General features: G+C 40.9%; 1 long non-coding RNA gene across 1 annotated transcript in view; it reads left to right on the top strand.

Moving 5' to 3' along the window:
• Positions 1 to 68: 68 nt before the first annotated feature.
• The window catches only part of LOC125882796 (uncharacterized), a 156,969-nt gene continuing 142,642 nt past the window's right edge, over positions 69 to 14,395 (top strand). The window contains exons 1-3 of the long non-coding RNA XR_007448413.1: positions 69 to 275; positions 2,006 to 2,069; positions 2,282 to 2,361. This is a non-coding gene — a long non-coding RNA (uncharacterized LOC125882796). The remainder of the gene's footprint in view (positions 276 to 2,005; positions 2,070 to 2,281; positions 2,362 to 14,395) is intronic.

The raw sequence follows: 14,395 nt of genomic DNA, 5'->3' as shown, positions 1-14,395 counted from the left end.
ATGAAGCGCCGTTAGGTTGCTCTGTAAAGTTTGGTCTCTTGACAGGCGACAAACACGTTAAAACATCAGAAACAACAGTTGGGATCAGTTATGTGTCATAAGTGTTAAAAACAATTCATATTACTCTGTGAAAACGTCACAGAAGAGAGCAACTGACTGCTGACCAACATGAACTCTCCCAAATTAACGGTAACTTTTTGTCCAATTAGCAACACCTGTCGCACTCAGGCATACTGGGATACTCACTACATGAACCTGTCGCTCCCCCCCAAGAGGTTAGTATAATTTATATTTAAAAACATTATTCAGCAGTGACACATTTAATAACCTTAGATTATTTAACGTTAAATCTGAACAACAGTTTCACAGTCCCTCTAATGGGACCTAGCTAGACTCCTCCAGATAGAATGTGTAAGGAGCCAACATGTAGCACTGCTAGCTACATCGAGCTAGCTAAAGCTAACTCGGTGCAACAGGCCCGCACTAAATCTTGCCTTTATTGGGCTTTTAATGTTTAGTATGTTTTTGAAAATGTTTTAAAGAGACTTTGTGGTCATTTTGGAAGCTGCAGTGTGTTATACTGCATTTTATACAGAGATGTGGTTCTGCAATTTAGCTTATTTAGCTCAATGGTACTCAACCAGGGGTCTGGGGATCCTCAGGGATCCTTGAAGGAGATCCAGGGGTTCCCAGGAAAATGGGGAATATAGTATTTTTACCTCGTTATTCACCAAAGAATGAACCCAATGTGAGTAAGAGTTATAAAAGTGACTATTCTGATCATAAGTTTAACAGCTTCCTCACAAATACCTGATTGTGAATCAGGTTATGGAGGTGTCCTTAACAATTATTTATAAATATTGATCTGACACTGTTTTACACCTTTTTTGGCATTGTTCTCACACCAAGAAATTGTGGAAGGACTGTTGCAGATTTATCATGGACCATATCTCTAAAGACTTTACATTATTATGGGACAATGTGGTGTTTGGTTTCCTCAAGTATCCTAAAAAGAAGATAAAACTTTTTAATAATTCATTTGGTAATGATTCTGGCAAAGCATTTTATCCATAAATGTAAGTTTGGCAATAATAAACTTCATATTGATGTTTTTCTGAAGGATGTTGAACACTACATGAAGGCCGCTCCTTGATATCTGTATGTGTTATGATATCTTTGTGTAATCCCCCTGGGCTCTCTGTTATTGTTGTTTGCATACTCTCAACTGTGTACTATGGTTACCTCCTTAGTTGTTTATCAAAGGGCTACTAATGATTACTTTCATCATTGATTAGTGTGCCCTTTGTGTTCTTGATTAATTGATTGAGTAGTTTCCCAGGGCTTAAAGTGATATATTCAAATGGCATGTTTTATTAGACTAACAGTCCAAAACTCCAAAGCAATTAAGATTATTATACAGTATGAAAAAGAAATGCATAAAAATCTAACATTTAAGAAGAATTGAAACCAGCAAATGTTGGGCGTCTTTCTTTTTGGCTTCTTTTTTTGCAAAAGAAAGAGTAAAAAACAAATACTCTTATCTAAATAGATGCTAATGGATTTTCTATTCATTTATTAATGTGCATCTTTTTGCAGCGCTAGTTGATTTAGGTGTTAAGCATAACAAGAAAAATCTCTTCACATGGAGGTCCCTGAAGCAAAATCTTATCATATGGGACTCAGCAACCTAATGTCAATTTAGGGGTCCTTGACACAATAAAGGTAGGGAACTACTGATTTAGCCTACTCTCATTGAAATTAATGAGGTGGGCAAAATAATAGAAACACCTCCAGCCTCCAAAATGCTCAGGAAGTTAAACACCTCTGTCAAACAGTTTAGAAATTATAACCTTAACAAAGATAGGGTTTATTGCAGGACTGTTGTATTATCTAGGTGAACCTAATAAAGTGGCCACTGAGTGTATATTATGATAGTAATCTTACAGAGACAATCATGAAAGTTGACCAGACTGTTTTTTTAAGGGGCCCTTATTTTCTTTTATAGCTCAACATGCTTGAGATCCAAAGCAGCTGCTACAGGTGAAAGGGATGTCAAAGAAATTTGGAAGGTAAAAGTCTCCAGTCTCATTACTACTTAATTGTTACTCTATAATTTCTAACAGCACTTGAAGATAATGTGTCTGTGTTTCAGTATAAATGAAGGACTAAAATGATCCATGACATGGGCCATTTTGGTCTGTATTGGTGGCAACATTATAACTTAAAAGTTTACTGGACTACCTTGATGGTATAAACCTCACCCACTTTGTACTCCAAACAGGTATAAGGACATCAGGTGAGACTGATGGTGATGCTACAAGGTGACCACTTCATGGGAAAGCCAGCTGAAGGAAGAAAAAGGTAAGTGTCTGATGATTTTATACCTTTACTTTGTATTGTATTCTGACTGTAGTATAAACCGTCTTAGAAGTTTTAATGCTCCTGCGGCACATCAGAGACCAGCATACACAACTTGACACACACCTCAGGGGGGCAGCGTTGCATCACAAATCACTACTTGGAACTCAGCCTCTCAAGTTTGTTGTAACAGGAGATGGCAGTGAGGCATCATTGATGCGGCTCTCCGCAGGTGCCCTGGCATGCATTCAAGATGATGGATGTTTTACATTAGTGTGTGGTGACAGCAGCTTATGTTTGTGCCTCACTAAATGTCAACCAGTATCATATTCAAAAATCTGGCAGGAGAGACGCAGAGTTTGACTCCACATTTTACAGCTCCCATACTGTGTAACTGACCTTCACACTACACCATCTCACTGTAATGCCTCTGTCTTTGCTTTCAACATCTGCAGACAGGTTGCTACAATATCAGTACAGTATCAGTGTCTCCTAATCCTACATGTTCAACAAACTATGGTCAGAAACAGATGGGTATACTTTACACTGTTGCATATGGAACCATCTTGAGAGTTTACAATGAATTTGTTGAGCTGTCTTTGGTTATTTTTTTCGTCCTGCCTTTATATTTGGCTTTCTGACTCTTGTGACCATTTAAGGATTAAATGCATCGGTAACTAGCTTGCACTCTGGTCTGCAGTTCATCTTTGCAAAGTTGTACCTACTTACAAGGTGCTGATTTTGCATTCATTTGATTTATTTCTCAAGGGCACTGCAGTGGAAAAGCATTTCTGTTAGGCAGGTGATGGTGTGATGTAGATCGAGTGAAAAGCTGGCGAGTGTTAATGAACCAAGGTCCTATTATTTGGTCCTATTCTGCTTTCTCTTCCATGGACTGTGGTTGGGTATAGATAAGGCTCACAGCCGGGGGGTGTGGAATCAATAACGGATGTAATTGGTGATGTGGAAGTGAGGATAATTGAAGGTAATTGTGTGGACGGTCGCAAGCCTTGGAGAGAGGTCAAGACAAGAGCAGTAGAAGAAGAGAAGTAGAAGGTGGAGGGGATGGGGAAAGGAAGTGAATCTTTAGTTTTCCTGTACCTACTGTAAATAACATCGCCATGGTACCAAAGTCTGTCTTGTGGCTTAGCTGCAACTAGATAATATTTTAGGTAAAATACAAGATTGATCATCTAACTCACAAAATGCAAAGAAGTAATCATCTTTCCTTAAACTCACGGGGTTATCTCTGGGTCAGGTAAGCGAAGCCAATGTGGAAGTGCTTCAATTGTGCATTCTTTCTAATGGCCAGCAGGGGGCGACTCCACTGGTTGTAAGAAGTCTGATTGTATACAAGCCCATGAGAAACAGACCCTTCTTCTCACTCAATTCAATACCTCAGTAAACATTTTCCTATTGAGTTTATGGTGTCAATCATTAGTTTGAAGTCTTCTTTAATACAGCATGATGGTCTCATTTAGAGTAAAACAAATGATAAAGCAGGCCATGCTATAGGTTGTGGCTACTTTGTGGTTGACAAGTCGCTACCATGGTGTTGTCCTCAGGTTCTTCGTCAGATCCACCTCTTGCTACTCCACAGCTCCACTTCTTGTCTATAATATTGTCTTTTTAGATCATTCTTACCTAGCTACTAACTCAATTTTATGAGCTAAATAGCTTTTTGTTGGGTGGGAGGGTTTGGTTTTCTCTTTTCTTTTTGTTTTCTGTTTGGATCTTTGTTGTTTTTAACTTCTGTGAGGCACTTTGTGTTACTGTTGTATGAAAAGTGCCATATAAATAAAGTTGATTTGGTTTGATTTGATTGATCACATAAGTTTATTGTATTTGTTGAAGTAAAGTTCCGGCGTTGCATTACTTCTTTACCCTGAACGAGTTGAAATTTAACAGAAAAATAAGCAGTGATGGATATACAGATATTAAGCTAAATCTTTTGCTTTCTCAGTCCCCTAAGTATTAAGCAGTATAGACCAGCTGGGTTGGTAAACACAAGCATACTGTGTACAGTTTACAGATGTCTCATCACGTATATTCTGAATTTCAAAGTTCAAACTTTAGTAAAAAAAGAGTTGGTACCATTTGGAGCTGCAGGTGTTGCCCTGTGCTACATTAATTTAAAAACAGGTCTTAAGTTTGTTATTCCATCTGTATGTAGTCTCTTGGGTTCCCAGTTCATTTTAAGCCCTTAATGTTTTTCGTAACACCTTCAGTCACTTTTAAAAAGTTTCTGCATGTCAGAAAGTCACATGGCCTTTGCATTTATGCATGTTGTTTTTCCATCTCATGATGACCACAGCAATGTTACTGTGCTGATGGCCTCCAGTGAGTTACATGGTAGTAATTGTTGGGTACCTGCCTTGCTTAAAAGCACCTCAACAGTGGTGCATGTGGGAGTGAGTGCTCAGTTTAATGCTTTAACCTCTTTGTCCATATCATTTTAGCCAGACACGATCGAAACTAGTAAGTGTTTAGATCTCTAGCCACCAGGGTGCAACAGCTTAGAGTCAAAGTGTGGGTGTTAACAGTAACTGGCACACTCAGTGCTCCTTTGGTAATGTGAACCTGCCTTGGATCAATTGAGTGATCAAGGAGCACAAAGAATACTGATGAAGTAAATTTCCTTGATTATCAAATATATTCCTCTCCCCAGGGTTGTTGGACTTTCCAGGATTCATACGTTGGGTCTAACAGGTGAAGTATTCTGCATGATCAGCAGGGGGCACTGTAGCACTATGCATCGAGCCAAAACTAAAGTGCTGTCGAAACTTTATTGCTGCTCTGCAGAGTCATGCCCACTGAATGATATGACACATTCATTCATATTTCACTCTGAGAACGTTCAGAGATTACTTCCATCTAGTATCCGGGAGCAAAATTAATCCAAGATCTATGCTATGTTATCTTTCTGTGGATTATATCGAGTTTAGGGGTGTATTTTGGAGTTGAATTTACTTCCACTTGCAGAAAATAAATTTATTTTGTGTAAGCAATGAATAAATGAAAGGATTTATCTAGTGTAACCTTGAAAGTACAAAATACATTGTGGTATTGTACTATATGAGAATAACATTGCAACAACAGTACAGCTTTCTTTGACTTTACAGTGCTCAGTATGGACTGTAATACCATTAAGGCTGTTTTTCATTGCTTCACTTAAAATTGGAAATGCAAGAAATCAAATTTGACCCTGCCGAAAGGGCTGAGCGCACTTTGTAGAATTTTGTGTATGCCCAACGATTTTAGAGCCTGATCACTACTGGGTTTTTAGGACTGACACCAAAGTTTGTAATAATGCTGTACCTCAAATTATTTGCTCAAATGGGCTCCTGTGATGGGTTACTTTACCAAGTCAGCTGCACAGACTATGCCATGATGGAGTGGTCTCAAAGTACTGTCTTGAGCAAAGACTGTTAATGTGATTTCTTTTCATTTTTAGAATTTTTTTGCATATTGATTGATATATCAATCAATTTATTCGTCACAGTAAATAATAAAAGATACAATAACAGTGAAATATAATACCGTCAGTTGCTTAGATTTGTGCATTTGAGAAAAAGACTGTAATAATGAATATATGTGTATGATTTTGGAAGGGGGGGGGGCGCAGTCTTAGGACCTGTAAACATACTGTGTTTTTTGTGCCTTGAAATCCATTGTTTTCAATATATGTCTCACTCAAAAGTGAGAGCGACACTGTCGTGGCGTGCAAGTGTTCTCAAGTGCCCATTTTCAGGGCACGATGTCTGCGCTTTTGAAATGAAGCAACGTGCAGCACATGTCAAGTGATGAGTAACAGCCAATCACAGCCAACAGGCATCTTTCCACTATTCAGAGAATATCAGTTCATGGTAAATATGAAGGGGACGTTTTAATACACACTTGAAAAACAACACCTAGAAGAAGACCAGTTACGTACTCGGCCTTTCTGGTACATAGGATATGATGCGATGATGGTTGTGGTTGCTTAGCAACGCTTGGCACAACCTGCCCCGCCCTTGAAAGCTGGCAGAGAGTAGGCACAAGAGTAGCACCCAATGCCTGACCTCTCGTTGCCCAGGCAGTAGAAGATGCGGCATGTGTCCCAGCCCTGAGGCACGATCTTCATTTGGGATCCTTGTGGCCTGAGGGTAGAAGCTCTTCCTGAGCCTCTCAGTGCTGGCTTGGTGTAACTGGTACCTTATTCCTGACCTCAACGGGGAGCAAAGGCCATTATCTGAGTGGCTTGGATCTTTAATGATTCTTCTGGTCTTATTCTTGCGGCGCCTGGTGTAAACATCCTTTAGGCGGGTTAGAGCAGCGCTTATTGTATGTTCAGATCAACAAAGCACGCTTTGTTGGTTCTTGCAGTCCTGTTTGGTGCCATTTAGGTACCAGGCTGTGATGTCAGTCAGGATGCTGCAGATGGTTTAGGAGTAGAAATTCCGTACTGTTTGAGGGGATACCCAGAATTTCCTCAGGCGTCAAAGGTCAACAGTCTCTGCCTTGCTCTTCTCACCACTGAGTCAGTATGCAGAGCCCAGGTCAGGCCTTCGGTGATGTGGACGCCAAGATACTTGAAGCTGTCTGAGAACCCATTGATATTAAAGGGGCGTAGTTCCTTTCCTGCTTCATCTCAAAGTCAGGAGTAGGTTGTTGTCTTGACACCAGTGAGTCAGCTCCTCTACTTCTTTCAGGTTGGCCTTTCTGTGATCAGGTCCACCACAGCTGTTTTGTCAGGAAACTTGATGATAGTGTTGAAGTTGAAAGTGGCTACATATATAGTCACCAATACTCAATTCATCAACTTGGTATCATAGTCTGGATGTTTGTATTTTATGTTTTAGGCTTTACTAATTATCTCATATCCTACAAAGACCAGATAAGCATTTCTAAGAGAGCACAAAGACTCTGTCGGTGAATGGGAGCAGTGGTTGGATTGACAAATTAAAGCGTGAGAAATTTTATGTGAGTAGGTGTGAATGCCTTGATACAACATCAATCACCTGCTTTGATGTCGCAGCCAGGGGTTTCCAGGTGATCACACAACTTCACAGCCCTCCTGTCATTGGGTGGCTCAGATGAAGCCGCTGCAGCATTCCTTGAAACAGCAATCCAACTCCCTGGAGGGTTTGGTGAAAGATGTCATCAGTGATGAATGTTTTTTTTTTTCTTTTTCAGTTTGACCAGATATTAGATTGGTAATTCTCGTGTTACGGCTCTGTAATTTACCATTCAGTTGTATGGGGATGTGAATAGATGGAGAGCATTTAAAGTAACTCACACACGTGAAAACCAATGAGTCACTTGGTACTGATTCCATATTGTGGCTCTAGTTTTCGGTGTTTACCTGTTGCAAGATGCATGTTTTTCCATGTTTCAATCTCACTCTAACCATCTGCTCTGTCGCTCTCCTCCACTCTCCCTCTATCGTGTCTTGTAAAGTGTTATCTGTCCTTTCACTATCAGCGGTGTTTTTTGAGCACAATGCTTCAAAACAGAGTAAATGCAAGAATTTGAAAGAGAGTGAGTTCACCACTGTATGTGAGTTGGGAAGAAAGGCGGGAGAGCAGTGTTTTCATTACAGATAATCAAGTCAAGGTTTTGCTTTTATTCTCCAAGCACAGCCTGTTGTCAATAGAAACAGGAGTGCAGAGAGGAAGATAATAAAGGACAAGAAAAACAGGTTGACGGGAAAAACAAGCAGAAATTGTAAAGGGAAGACAGAATGAAACAGCTATCAGTGAGCTGTCTCTCTGTCAAGTGTCTGTTTCTTTCCCCCTTCACGATGTGTTCCCATGCCTAATTGGAAATGCAGTGTAGGTAATGAACCTGTTTATAGACTCATTATTACAATATTCAGCATTAGCATAAGGTATTGTGGACATCCAGGTTGAGAGCTGTGCCGTGGAGAATAGGAGAAAATGAAATACAAGAAGAAGGACAATTGAGAATTATGAAAGGGAAAATATCATTGTCATCAAAGTGCATACTTTGATGTAAAAAGATATGTCGCAGGTGTACTTTGATGTCTCTTCACACATGCTGATTGTTGTGACCAAGATAATTGGGCCCCTGTCGGCTTGTGTTGTGCCATGAATGCTCATTAAACACCTGCCAAACAGGGGAGTATAGCCTCGTAAAGCCAGGCTGCTGTACATCTTGCAAGCTCAGTTTTTTACTGCAAGGTTGAACATCATGAGCACAGCAGAAATTGTGAGCTAGTGTTGTGAGGCTAGGCCTAGCAAGACGCCTTGTAAAAGTAACTACTAGCTCTCAAGAAAGGTGACATTTCAACTGCAAGGACGGACAACTGGAGATAAAATATACACAAGAAGATGTGAGAGTTTATCTTCAGGCCTCACTCTCTGTTGTGTGCTGAGTTGCAGCAGTGACATGGTCAGATTACTAGATGATGGTGTTTTATGGTTAAACCCTGACTAGCCAGAAACTCTTTTGGATAGCAAAGAAGAGGTGGGGATGGAACTAGTAGTGGTGGGAATCACCAGAGGCTCCATGATAAGATACTATGACGATACTTGAGTAACAATACAATATATATAATTCATTAATTGAAGCCGTAATTGCATTTTATTTATACTCTACACTCTCTACACCCACGACTGCACCCCCACCCACTCAAGCAATGCCATCATTAAGTTTGCAGATGACACGACCGTGGTGGGACTCATCTCAGGAGGAGATGAGACTGCATACAGGGAGGAGGTCCAGTGGTTGTCAGTATGGTGTGCAGAAAACAACCTGATCCTTAACACCTCAGAGACCAAAGAGTTGATTGTGGATTTCAGGAGAAATAAACTGGACATTCATCCAATCCAATTTTTTTTAATTTTTATATACTTTATTAATCCCCCTGAGGGGAAATTCAATTTTTTCACTCCGTTGTCATTAACACACAGATCCGAAAGACACACACATGCACAAACAGGACCTATACATGCACAAAGTGGAGAGATGTCAGAGTGAGGGGGCTGCCTTGGTCAGGCGCCCCAAGCAGTTGCGGGGTTCGGTGCCTTGCTCAAGCAAGCATCTCGGCAGTGCCCAGGAGGTGAACTGGCACCTCTCCAGCCACCAGTCCACACTCTATATTTGGTCCAGACAGGGACTTTAACCGGCGGGCCCTCCGGTTCCCAACCCAAGTCCCTATGGACTGAGCTACTGCCGCCCAAACACTACTGCACTTCTGAAAAAGGCTCAACAGAGACTGTACTTCCTGAGGATCCTCAGGGAAAACAACTTGACAGAGAGACTGTTGGTGTCATTCTACAACTGCTCCATCCAGTCAGTGCTGAGCTACGGCATCACGCTGTGGTACGCCAGCTGCACTGCTGATGAGAGGAAAGCGCTCCAGAGGGTCATCAACACCGCCCAGAAACTCACTGGATGCCCTCTTCCTTCTCTGGAGGACATTTACAACACCCACTGCCACAGGAGAGCCCAAAGCATCCTCAAAGGCCCTTCCTACCCTGGTCACCGTCTGTTTGAACTGTTACCCTCAGGGAGACGTTACAGGACAATCAAATCAAAAACCAATAGACTGAAAAACAGCTTCTACCCCAGAGCTGTTATCGCACTCAACTATGCACAAACCTGAAATAACTTGAACATTTAATTCTGGCATTTTCTGCTGGGTGGTGCAATAAATCCTGTTGTTCAATATTTATCATGTGCAATATCTATCGTGTGTGTGTGTGTGTGTGTGTGTGAGTGTGTGAGTGTACAGCTTTACATAGTATAGTTGTATACTAAGCAGCATAGCTTTTTTTTTTTTACTTTATAGTTTTAAACTGTTTGTTTTGTATTTATTTAACTTATATTGTGCCTGTTGGTTATCTTGTTTGTTCTCATTTGTTGTTTGTCTTTAGTATCCTTTAAATAGCACTGAATCTGAGAGCTCTACCTCAATTTCCTTGTACTTGTGCAATAACAATAAAGATATTCTGATTCTGATTCTGATCATCTTTTTGCAGCCAAAAATTGTGTCCCATATGTAACATATGTGTAATCTAATAAGATAAAGTTTTCAATCTGTCCATCTCACCTCAATTGTTTTATGTCTCCACGCTGGCAGTAGCAGTGGCAGAAGGCATTATGTTTTCAGGTTGTATCTACCATTCTTGTGAACGATATCTCAAGAACACTTTGAGGGAATTCAAATTTAATTCAAAATCTTCAAATGTAGCATAAATGTCCACTTGGACTCCAGGATGAACTGATTTGATTATCGTGGTCATAGGTCAAAGGTCCAGGTCACTATGACCTTGTGTCCATCTCATTCTCGTAAACGCAACATCTCAAGAAGGCCTTGAGGGAGTTTTGGTTGTCGAAGGTCATAGGTCAAGGTCTCTGTGACCTTACAAAACATATTTTTGGCAATTACTCAAGAATTCATATGCTAATAATGACAGCATTTGACACAAATGTTTCATAGGATAAAATGATGAAGTGCTGACATTTTGTACCCAAAAGGTCAAAGGTCAACTTCACTGTGACATCATAATGTTATGCAGAAAAACTTTTCAGGCCAATACTCAGCATCATATCTCAGCTGTATCTAGTTGACTGAAAATTGTTGCAATAGATTTTTTTTATTCAAGTAGTCCATTCAAAGTTTAATTTATATTTGCAATAATCATTTATGTAACAAAAAAAGTCAGTACTTGGTATCGTAAGTATTGCCACGCAAAAAATTACGATACTATGCTGTATCAATTTTCCCCCACCTAAGTACCGCTGGCATCAACAGTCTCTTTTTTAAGACAGACCTGGCCAAGACAACAGCATAAAAGAGTTTCAGACAAACAAAAATAACCACAAACCCCCCCCCCCCATAGAAGATACACATTAACATTACAAAATATAAAATACTTATGCATAATGTATCAAGTGGCTCATTCACCCTTGGACTTGTGAGGGCTTTAAAATTGGGCAGAGTGACCAGTGCTCTTAGCTGCAATGATTTATTGATTAATTGTCAACTAAGAAATTAATCGCCAACTAATTTGATCATCAGTTCATCAGTTTGAGTAATATTTGAAGGAAAAAGTGAAAATTCTCTGATCCCTGCTTTTTAAATGTGAATATTTCCAGGTTTAGTTGCTTTTCTATGAGAGTAAACTAAATATCTTTGGGTTGTGGACAAAACAATACATTTGAGGACATCATTTTGAGCTTTTTTCACCATTTTGTGACATTTTTTAGCCAAAACAACTAATCAGTTAATCGAGAAAATAATTGCCAAATCATTCTGCGTTGAAAATAGGAGTTAGATAGAGTTAGTTGCAGCCCTAACAGGAGCAGTCTGCTTCCAACTGAAACTGTCTTTAACCATATTGCAGGTGGTAGTTGTGTACACTGGCATCACATCTGCATAATCACAAATCTCCTAAGCTTCGTCATTACATTTCCAACCCAACCATTAAGATTTTTCACTCGCTGCAGGAGCCTGGTAAGCCTAGTTGAAATTCCATTTACGCAATAAATACTCAGCATGAAATTCTATTAGTTACAAACTGTGCACTAACACCATGACCTTAATTCTTGTCAAGCTGTAATACAAAACAGTAATAGATTCACCTGTTTTAACCCATGGTTAAATGCTTGGAAGAAATGCATATTTTGATGCCGGTGACTCACTCTGACATACTTAATGGCACAGTGTTTTCTCTTGGATTTAATGAGCTTCATTATGTTCTGACTCCTCTGAGTTTGAGGTGTTTTTTTCCAGTGTTAATTCAGTAACAGGGACTGCAGAGTAGAACATCACCATAAAGCGTCGTTAGATTCTCCAGGATCACGTGTATGGTCCACATGTCGTATCTCACCATGTTTCCATGCAGTTTAGCACTTTACTCCACACTTACTTGACAGGACAACTTTTGCCATCAAAGTAGTCTTTCTTGTGTTTACGGCGTCTCCCGAGCTATTTGTCCTTACAGTCAAATCTGCTTCACACCACAACCAGTGGCATTATCTCAGCCAAGATTCCCTGATGCTGATCCATTTGAAGCTGGAGAAAAAGAGCTGACGGGAGGCGAAAAGTAACTCTGTTTTTAAAGGCCAGCCACTTTCACTGTGTGTATATGTGTGTGTGCTGTCCTTTCTCTAATTGACCAGCTGTGGCTACGTGTTCTGCCTCCTTAAAACCCCCATTGATCTCATGGCCGTTTCACAACAGGCCTTATTGCTTTGCTTGTACTCTCCGTTCCAGCCATCCGTAACGCCTCTGAAGAGGAGAGAAGGAAAGGTGGGGACTGTGATTGCAGAGTGAGTGAGAATAGAAGAATTTCAGCGTGAGAGAGGAGCAAGTGGAGGGGAGAGATGGATGGAGAGGAAAATATTGAAGGAAGCAGAAAGTCAGCTGGGGAATAGATCAGGAAGGGCGAGATCTCTTTATGAATCCCAGTCCCTTATGAAAACAATTTATAGTGTAGATTAAATGTGATTATATAGTCTTGCTCAGGAACCTGCTTGATACAGTGCGCAGGAATCAATAAATCGATACTGGCACAAATGAATTGCGAAAGATTTCCAATGATAAAAGCAGCATGCAGAAAAGTGTCTAACAGTTTGCAGTTATTAAAATGTAAATGTACCCACATTTCTTGAATGTCAAATTCAGTGACAGTAATATAGGCTAAGTGGAGTACATTAATGTGCCCTCATCTAAAATATATAATTTAGAGCTGCCTAGGTGTCAAGTAGTCTTAAGTGCGTGTAACATAAGCTCATGGTCTGGGTTCGAATCTGGCCAAGAACCTTTTTGTCACTCGTCTCACTTTCAACTTCTTTGAGTCTTCTAAAAGCAAAAATCTTTCAAAACAAATAAAACTGTAATTGGCTTTAGCTGTGGGCTAAGGTCACTGAATGTGGTACTTTCAAACTTGGCTGGCTTTGAGTGCAGCTTAAGCACATTTTCAAGGAGAAAAACTTGGGAAAGTCTCGGTTAACAGAATTCCGTCCGCTTTCTAGTCGATGCAAAGGTGGAACCGTGCCAAACATCCCACACCCCTGAGTTCCTCTTGCTCTCTAATATTATACGAACTTTGACCTTTCTTCCTCCAGGACTCTTCTTCGGGTTGTGGGCCAGGGTCAAGGCCATTAAACCTGGCTTAATAAGCTGCTGAGCCCCCCTCTGCCCACCCCCACAGGTCCATGGGAGGCCTGAAGGTACAGAGTCAGCAAAGTCAGAGTCTGGTCCTGTCAGCAACCTTCAGATATGGTTTGAACAATGTGTCTCTGTAGCACCTTTATCTTCAAAATGATACATGCTGATCCCTACTGATGTGCAGTCATGTACTTGCAGCAACTTTTTTTTTGGTATATTTGTGATAATCATGTGAATTTTTGTATTTTTGTAGTGGCATATTTGCCACTTTTTTGTAGTAGTTGCCATCAGCCCCTTTGCACTGCCTGTTAAAGGCAGGAATGTCTTGCCGAATATTCCACCTTGCTGTTCTTTATAAAAGTTACAATCGTCGGTGGCTTAAGGCCAAAACACACCGGCGCCGTACGACGCGTGTCAAAACAGCCGCCCCCATTATTTTCTATTTACAAACCCACACCGGCAGCGGCTCAATGAGCGTTGACGTGCCGCGCCACAGTACTTTACGCTATTGTCCTATTTTTCCAGCGTTGCTGCCCTTGAAAAAGCGCTATTTTGTACTTCCCAGCTCCCGTGGACTGGAGTGTGCAATAGAAATCCGGTTGATGCCCCGCAGCGCATTGCTTTTTGTGTGTGTTGGGGGCGGCACTTGACTCACGTCAATGACGCTGCCGTCATATGACGCCGCCAGTGTGTTTTGGCCTTAAGTGGTAGAACAGGTGCCCCATGTACAAGGCTGTTGCCGCAGCGGCCCAAGTTTGAGTCCAGCCTGTGGCCCTTTGCTGCATGTTATCCCCCTTCTGTGACATCTGTGGGAGAGGGACAACCGGCAGGACGTAACCGTTGAGGGGACGGGTTTTACGTTTTGACGTGCTGTGTGTGTGATTTTTAAAAAGCAGCTGACAGCAGTTAGCAGCT

Source organism: Epinephelus fuscoguttatus, linkage group LG22, assembly GCF_011397635.1.
Source record: "Epinephelus fuscoguttatus linkage group LG22, E.fuscoguttatus.final_Chr_v1".
NCBI lineage: Eukaryota > Metazoa > Chordata > Actinopteri > Perciformes > Serranidae > Epinephelus > Epinephelus fuscoguttatus.
The sequence above is the reverse complement of the archived record's forward strand: the minus strand, read 5'-3'. Positions and strand labels throughout refer to the sequence as shown.